The following is an 8,205-nucleotide window of genomic DNA, read 5'->3' as shown; positions in this document are numbered from 1 at the left end:
CACTGGCCCTCCTGGGAGGGGGTTGTGAGTCAGGTTAACCTGTCCATGTAAAAATGCTTTCTGTTTTGGTAACAACCCGGAGACAAGGCGTGTTTGTCGTGGATTTGCAAATATTGCCATCAGGTGTGGAAAACCAGGATAGGCTGGTAGTACTGCCCAAGCAGCAAATCCGGCTGACACCACCTGTCCTTAGCGTGAGAAAGTCTTGTGGGTGCCTGCTGTGTATCAGTTCCCTGACACTACCAGCCTCTGGCCACACAACTGCGTTGCAGGCCTCTCTCTCCGGGCAGGTTAGTGATTGGCACACACCAACCCCCCTCATCCTCTTTGTGTCTCTCTAGCTAGGGTGCTGAGCCCGTGTTCCTCTGCACACTCACAGAACTCTCAGATCCACTGTTCCCAAAGAAACAACACACTCCAGCTTGCAAGATTCAGTGCAGGATCCCCACTCTTCTTAACACACAGCCCTGAGAGAGTGTAGTGTAGTTCAGTGAAAACAAGACAAAATCTATTATCACAGAACAGTGATTCAAGTGCTAGAGAGTAGGAATATTGGAAAGAAATGATTACATATAAAACAACGTAACCTGTTTTCTCAAGCCTAAACTTCCCTAACAAGGCATTCCCCTATCTCCTACAGGCTAGCTTACTCCAAGTCCTTTTCCAAGCATTTTCAGGTAAGTTGGCTGAGGTCCCATCTCATAAGATCAAGCCTGCTGGCTGCTTGTCCTCACAGATTGAAGGGTTCATCTGCACCCCAGATAGAATTTCAAAAGTGCATTTTCTTATTTCTAAACAAGAGAACCCCAGTGTTTTTGGTTTTTTCTGCAAGCTCTGCTATCTATTGGGCATCCATTGTGAACCATACGGTACTCAATTTGCACATGACCAGCCAGAGAGAGAGAAGCATCTCTTCCTGACAGGAGTATGTGGATTACCTCTTGGTGACCTGCCTTAACTCACAGGCCTAGAGGTCATAATTTTTAGCATATATAACAATCTAAGGAAAGAATGATTCCAACCAAATATATGGAGACATGTTGAAGAGAGGCAAGAATTAAAGAAAAGATTTCAGCAAGAATGAGACCACAATGAAAGAGCTATTCTGCAACAAGAGTATACAGACAAAGACAAGGAAGTTAAAAGATCAGCCAAAAGAGATAAGAGAGGGTGGATGGAAAATAAAGCAAGAGAAGCAGAGGAGGCATACGCGAGAGGAGATTTAAAAAATATGTTGTCTAGTATCTAAACAACTGACATCCCAATTTTTGAACCATTGTAGCATTGTGAAGGCTTGAGATGGTACAATTTTAATGACAGAGGAAGGACAAAGAGCTCGTTGGATAGACATTTCCAGGCTGTGCCTACCCACTAACATGCACTGAGAACCTCTAACACACACTGAGAAATGTGACGGAATAGTGGACTTGTATCATTAGAAGTAATTGCTACTGAGGAAGTAACTAAGGCGTTGTCTACACTCCACAGCTTTAGCGACATGGCTACAGCTGTGCTCCTAAAAGCCGCGTAGTGTGGCTGCTATCAGGGTTCACACTGGCAAAACTTTTGTCTTTGGGGTGTGTGTGCGTGTTTTACACCTCTGAAAGACAAAAGTTTTACCGTTATTGCCAGTGTAGACATAATCTGAGGCTGTAAACCAACTGAAGAGTGGTAAAGCACCAGGCTATGGCAAGGCAGATGCTTAGATGCAGTGGTACGAGTAGAAATCATTTCTTGCCAGTACTGCACTCATGGGATGGACACAAGGGGGGGGCATGTGACCTCCCCATGTGACCTTCCATGTGACTTCCTCCACCCCACCTCACCCTACCCCAGGGACCCCATGCTCTCCCTGTCCTTTCTGACACTATACAAAAATCAACATGCTTAAATACTCACTTTCCCCCCAGATATGTAGTATTCAGTCTCTTTATATGGAATATGGGAGTTGGTGAGGAACCATTTCAGCATATGTATGACTTATTAAAAGACAAATGTTAAGTAGAACTGTATCCTAAACTGCTTTATGCTACTGTATCCAAAACATTGTATTTCAATGGGGGATTCAACTTCCTTGATAGGAACAGACTCCTGAAACTCTTACCAGCCCACAAAAGTGGTCCATAGTCATGCAAATAGTCCTATTGTCTTCAATGGGATTGATCAAATGATTAAGGTTTTACAGGATTAGGTTCCATGTTTGTAAATTGTTCTGGATGAAACTGATAATGCCTGAGCTGTCAGATCAGAAGGAGCTTCATTCGAATAAAAAATTTGTTTAAGTTTGTTAGCATATGTATTGTGCTGTTAAAGCCATATAAAGAATGAATGTCCTCCCTAGCCGTGTTCTGCTCCTTTTAGGAGCAGAGCACAGCCCCACCCCACCCCAAGTCTTTCCGGTTCCCTATACCAGATTCTACAAATCTCTCGCTGGTACTGTGTACTGGAAGGTACCACCCTACTTGAAACCCTGCTTAGATGTTAAAATCTGGAAGAAATGATGGTGAATTACATTTGCAGGTTGTACAGGGTGGTTTGGGAAAAGGAGATCTGTCCTAAAGGCTGGAGAAAAGGTGTTACCTGCAAAATCTATAAAAAGGGGGACAAAGCTTATAAGCAATAACTGGAGAAGGGCCACACCCCCATGTGTTCCTGGAAAAGTGGTTTGCATTATTGTTTTGAATAGAACGAAAACCACCATTGATAAAGTACTCAAGGAAGAACAGGCTGGATTTTGTTCTGGTAGGTCATATTCAGACCAGATTATCACCTTGAGAAGACTTATTGAGAGAGGCTTAGAATATCAGCAGTAGATGGTTGTTAATTTCCTTGATTTTATGAAAGCATTTGCGAGTGCCACAGATAAACTCTCTGCCAGTGCCTGAGTCACTGTGGAATTCCAGAAAAGATTGTTAATTTGAGAAAGGCTTTGTATGATGAGTGTGCATGCTGCCTCTGGACAGAGATAGGGGACACCAAATGGTTTCATATTGCTTCTGATGTAAGGCAAGATTGTATACTATCCCCACTTCTCTTCTGCATTGTCATATAGACCTTATCAGAGTGACAGCTGCTGCCAATGACACTTGGTTGTTTGGGCAAGAGATAAGCTGCAAGACTTTCTGCAGGTGATATAGTCAACTGGATACCAACTCAGATGGAATGAAAAGACTCTTCATGAACATAAAGGCAGAAACTGCCAACGTGGGACTTTGTATTCGTAAACAGAAGACCAAGACCATGGAAATAGGAGAGAATGCGCTCAACACTGACAGATGTGTGATTGACAGAGAAGAGTATGAAAGAGTTGATGACTTCGTCTATCTTGGAAGTACAATATCTCCTAATGGCCAGCTCATGGAGGAAGTGAAGAGAAGAATTGGCAAAGCCAGTAGATCATTTTCCCATTTGCCAAGCATCTGGAAGAGTAAGAAGAAACATTTATCTACTAAAATGAGGTTGTGCAATCCTATTGTCCTTCCATCACTATTGTATGCTGCGGAAGCATAGCAGACGGTGGAAGTACACAGACAAGGAAGCTGAATGCATTCCTGCAGCATTGTTTAAGAAGAAACTTGGGAGTTCACATAAGCAGTGTTGCACTTCACAGCTCTGCAGACTCAACAATCAGACAGAGATGGCTACAGGTCTGGTCATGTAATCAGGCTACCCATGGCAAAAGCCCAAGTACACCTTCGATTGGGTCCCACCCGGAGGGAAGAGAGGGTGCAAAGGACAAAGAATGATTTATCGCAGGACAATTTATGATGGAGTTAAACACCTTGCTCTAGAGTCTAGACAGACAGCGGTGGGAAATATGGGTTGCTTTATGTGCCATTAAGCAGAGGAGATTCTAAAGCTGATGTGGAGCAGGAATTTTAACCCAGATCTCTTTTCTCAGATGAGTACTTTCCTCACTAGTCTATGGGATATTCTGCTGTAGGGCTCTCTGAGTCTTTCCTCTTGAAGCCTTCCCACGCTGTATGAACTACAAGCAGTCATGGGGCCAAGGACAGAATGACTCCCTATGCCTGTGGCCAGGGCATGCACTTGGGAGCTGTTATAGTGTTTATACAAAGTGGAACAGCGCCAACAGGAGAGATTGAGAGAGTCCCACACCCGACTACCCTATTGCCTGGTGGTTAGGGCTCACACTTGGGAGGTGGGAGACCTGAATCCAAAACCTTGCTCCACCTCAGGGAGCGGGGTGGGATTGAATCTGGTTCTCCCACATCCTAAGTGTGCTAACCACTGGGCACAGCGATGTGTGACGTGAGCCCTGAGCCAGTAGACGTGCTCAGAATACACCTACCAGATCAATTCCCACAGGCAAAATAGGCGGGAGGAATGTAGAGTTTGAGCATCCTGCTGGAGATTAAGTGGAAGGTAGGCACCTGGCAGTTGTGTGTGTGTCCAGCAGTGGAAGTTTAGACACCTAGGGACTGTAGTCCCCTGCAGGGGTTAGGCAGCAGTTGATCAGGGGTTTTGAGCCTCTAAATTTTGGACTTAGGTCCTAAATCCCTTTGTGGATCTCTCCCTAGGAAAGCAAAGCAACTGCAGAGAGTCCAGGTCTGATGAGAGAGGCATACTGGTGAATGTCTTAGTTATTTTAATTTCCACCAGTTTTTCATCAAGAGCGGGAGTTTGGTTTTTGACCTAAGATGTCTCCAGACATGGAATCTCTCCCGCTACTGTCAATTTTGCCAGAAAGTTTTGCAGACAGTTCTAGATAACTCTGCATCCCTGATGGCTCACCTCACGTACAGATCAAGCAGGAGGGGTGACAGACCAGAACTCTGTGATGTTACACTGAGGAGTGTCCTTGGGGCAGATGTGCCCCTGAAGTTTACCTGTGAAATGTCCTACTCCAGGCTGCACCACTAATGCAAATTAAACTTCTAAAACTGGAGCAGGCGAGAGTAAGCACCTAAAGCTAATCTCATACTCTAGATCAGGCTTCTGAGACACACCACGCTTCCCAGCTACACTGCACAGCCAGGCTAAAATAAGCCCCTAAACTATATTAAAACACACAAGAGGAAATGAGCTCCTTCACACTAGACCTGACTTCTGACTCAACTGAGCTCCCCAACTGGATCCAGCAACCACACAGCTAAACCAGACTTCTCCACAAGCTGTCCTTTCAAACTAGTGTACGTGCCTCATTCCTGGCGCAGGCTGTACACTCCCTTAACCCCACCCCTGGTAGGAACAGACCAATCAGTCCCTTCTGCCTGCCTAAAAAAATGTCTTCTAGCCAGCAGCAGATAGGAAGAGCCCTTTTAGTTTTGAGCAAATGCCACTAGCTTGTTGCTCCAAGGTAAAAAAGGAGGTAAATATGCAGTTGCAAAAAAAGTCTAATATAATTCTGGGGTGCAGTAACAGGAGTGTCGTATGTAAGACACAGAAGGTAAGCATCCTGCTCTACTCAGCTGGAGTATCGTCTCCAATTCGGTGCACCCTGGTTTAGGAAAGAGGTGGACAAACTGAAGAAAGTCCAGAGGAGAGCAACAAAAATGATCAAAGGTTTAGAAAACCTGACAGTGATGATCGTCTTCAAATATGTTCAGGGCTGTTATAAAGAGGCCGATGAGCCATTGTTCTCAGTGTCCATGAAGGTAGGACAAGATGTAATGGGCTTAAAATCTACAACCAGGGAGATTTTGGTTAGATGTTAGCAAAAGCTTTTCAACTTGAAGGGTAAGTTAAGCTGGAGCAGGCTTCCAAGGGAGGCTGTGGAATCTCTGGCATTGGAGGTTTTTAAGTTCAGGCTGGACAAACACCAGTCAGGGATGGTCTAGGTTAGTGCAGGGGGCTGGACTAGATGACCTCTTGCGGTCCCTTCCAGTCCTACCTTCCTATGACTTTTTTCCAGATAAGAGCAATAATGGGAAGAAAAAGGAGTTGTATCCCAACTGTGTGGGCCGGGTAATCAGGCTCTTTTCCTTATTGATCCTTGGGACTATTAAAAGATTTTAATACAAATAAAAACGACCCATTTAATCTCTGACGAACCTCCCTCCAAGGTCTTCACAGTCCAAGTCTGCAGTGACGGTCATGGTGTTCTGACCACATCCAGGGCGAGGGCACGGCGCTGGAATGGGATTGTATGGGAGTTTCAGATCAGAAAACAAACCTTGGGGCCTTGTGTGGATGTGCTGTTCAGCAGTGGGGGAGTCGCAGTTCAGAGAGTTCTGTGTCCCTCTCTGGGCCCCTCCCTGCAGAGGGCTAAGCCAGGCAGGCCTGGCCCTCTGCATGGCTGTTTCAGGCCGTCACACCTTGTTTTTAATACCAATGGAAAGCACTTTCTTGTCCCTCTGAAAGGGAACCATTGCAGCAGCAGGAAGGTATCTGGTGCTTGGCCAGCTTGTTCAAACGTCGTTACCAGCTCAGAGAGTTCCCAGGGTAGGCGGTGAAAGTCAGGGCTGGTGCATTTTCTCTTTAGACTATCAAAGTGCCTGTGTTCCTGTAAATCTCTGTGAGTGCTTTTCCTCTTGCGTGGAAGCCTCGGGAGCCTGACCAAAGTACAGAGCAAAGAAAAAACAAACAAACAAACTGGGACTTAAGCTCCTTCTGGGAGTGTAATGAGAGACATGTCTGCTGGGGAGCCGTGGGGCCAGTTAACAGGACAGAGCTGCGTCCTTCCCACTGCACCACGTGTTGGTGGAAGGAGTCAGCTGTGTTTCGCCATCTGTTCTGGATGACGGGTGGGGCTTGCTCCCCTCAGAAGAGTGAGAGGCCTCACTTTGCTGAGCACAGCATTGGAGGACCCTGTGCTTGCACAGGTGTGATCAGGGCAGCATTGGGCTTGCAGAATCTATATGACTAGGGACTCTCAGAGCCTAGGCTGAGGGGATTGCTTGCTGTAAAAGCGGTTCTTGTAAATGGATCATGTGCACCTAGAATGGCTGACAGGTGGTGTTGCTGTTCATAGTAAGACCATGGTGAGCAGGGCCTTGGGTGGGCTCTGTGCTTTGGGGAGGAGTTCAGCTGTGGGCAAACCTGGTGGCCTCCTTGTCATTTGTGGGTGACATACACCTACTTATCCCTGCTCCCCAATGGGCTCCATGCAGCCTTGTCCCCCTATGCAGCAGAAACAGATTGCGTCTGCCACGATCTTCCCAGACAGGGAAGGGTCATGGCTAAAGTGAAACAAGGGCAGCTGAATCGCTGTGCTGAGTACTTACAGCAACCAGAGTTCAAAAATGATGCAGCAGCCATTCCACTGTGTGTGTCCAGCTCTTTCTTATGCTCCTGTGAGAGCCGAGGGTTAGCAAAACTACCATGCAGCCCGACAGTGTGGGGTGAGTGGGGAATGGCCTCAGCTGGCCTGGGTTTATCCAGTGCTCTGCTTACACAGGCTGTCAGAGGGGACTCCAGTGCGAGGTGTAGGAGAACAGGAGCAAGTCCTTGTTGTCCAGAACAACTACCCAGTTTGCAATGTTTGTCCTCTTACAAAAGTCTTTTTTTTTCTTTAAAGCCCTTCTTATGTAAGAGTAAGAAACCTTTTTAAGGGGCATCATTGAGTTAAATATCATACTTGGGTCAGGATGTCTTTTTCCCTGCTCTTCCAAGCAACAGTGATGATTTCCAGCACTGCAGGAGATTAGACAGTCAAAGGCTGTACCTCACTTGTCCTTGAGTGGACTGTGCCCTGGTAGAGGTGTTTGTAAAGTCTCAGAAGGATACTGTCCCCCTCGGATGGAAACACTGAGTGCATCTGTGGTTGGGGCACTCACACCTGGAGGCCCCAGTTGAGATCTGAATCCCATGGTGGGAAGTACAGCACCTAGCACCATGGGATTTGGATCTTGAGTGGAGCCTCCAGGTGCTAATGCAGCACCAATCCTGTGCTGGGTGTTCCTCTGAGCGGTGCTTTGGGTCTCTCCCAGAACACCTGGGGGGAGTGCATTTTTATAAAAGATTGTCACCCCATAAAGCTTGGCAGGGGGGGATGCGGGGACGGACATTACTGCTAATGTTAACAAAAATGGGCTAGAGTTGGAGTGGAGTTGTGTGGAAAGGAAAAAGGCCTTGTGAAGAGAACTCCAACTGCTGTGTTCATTCCAACCTCTTCTCTCCCCACTCCCCATTTTTCAAACACTGCTGATTATAAAAGGGCTCTAAAGTCAGAAAGGGGGTGGGGTGGAGGGGAAGCAGGCACCTCTAGCATTTAGTGCCTTTGTATGTCTGAGCTCAACTACA

The sequence above is a fragment of the Gopherus flavomarginatus genome, chromosome 15 (assembly GCF_025201925.1).
Source record: "Gopherus flavomarginatus isolate rGopFla2 chromosome 15, rGopFla2.mat.asm, whole genome shotgun sequence".
NCBI lineage: Eukaryota > Metazoa > Chordata > Testudines > Testudinidae > Gopherus > Gopherus flavomarginatus.
This window is presented reverse-complemented; position numbering follows the sequence as displayed.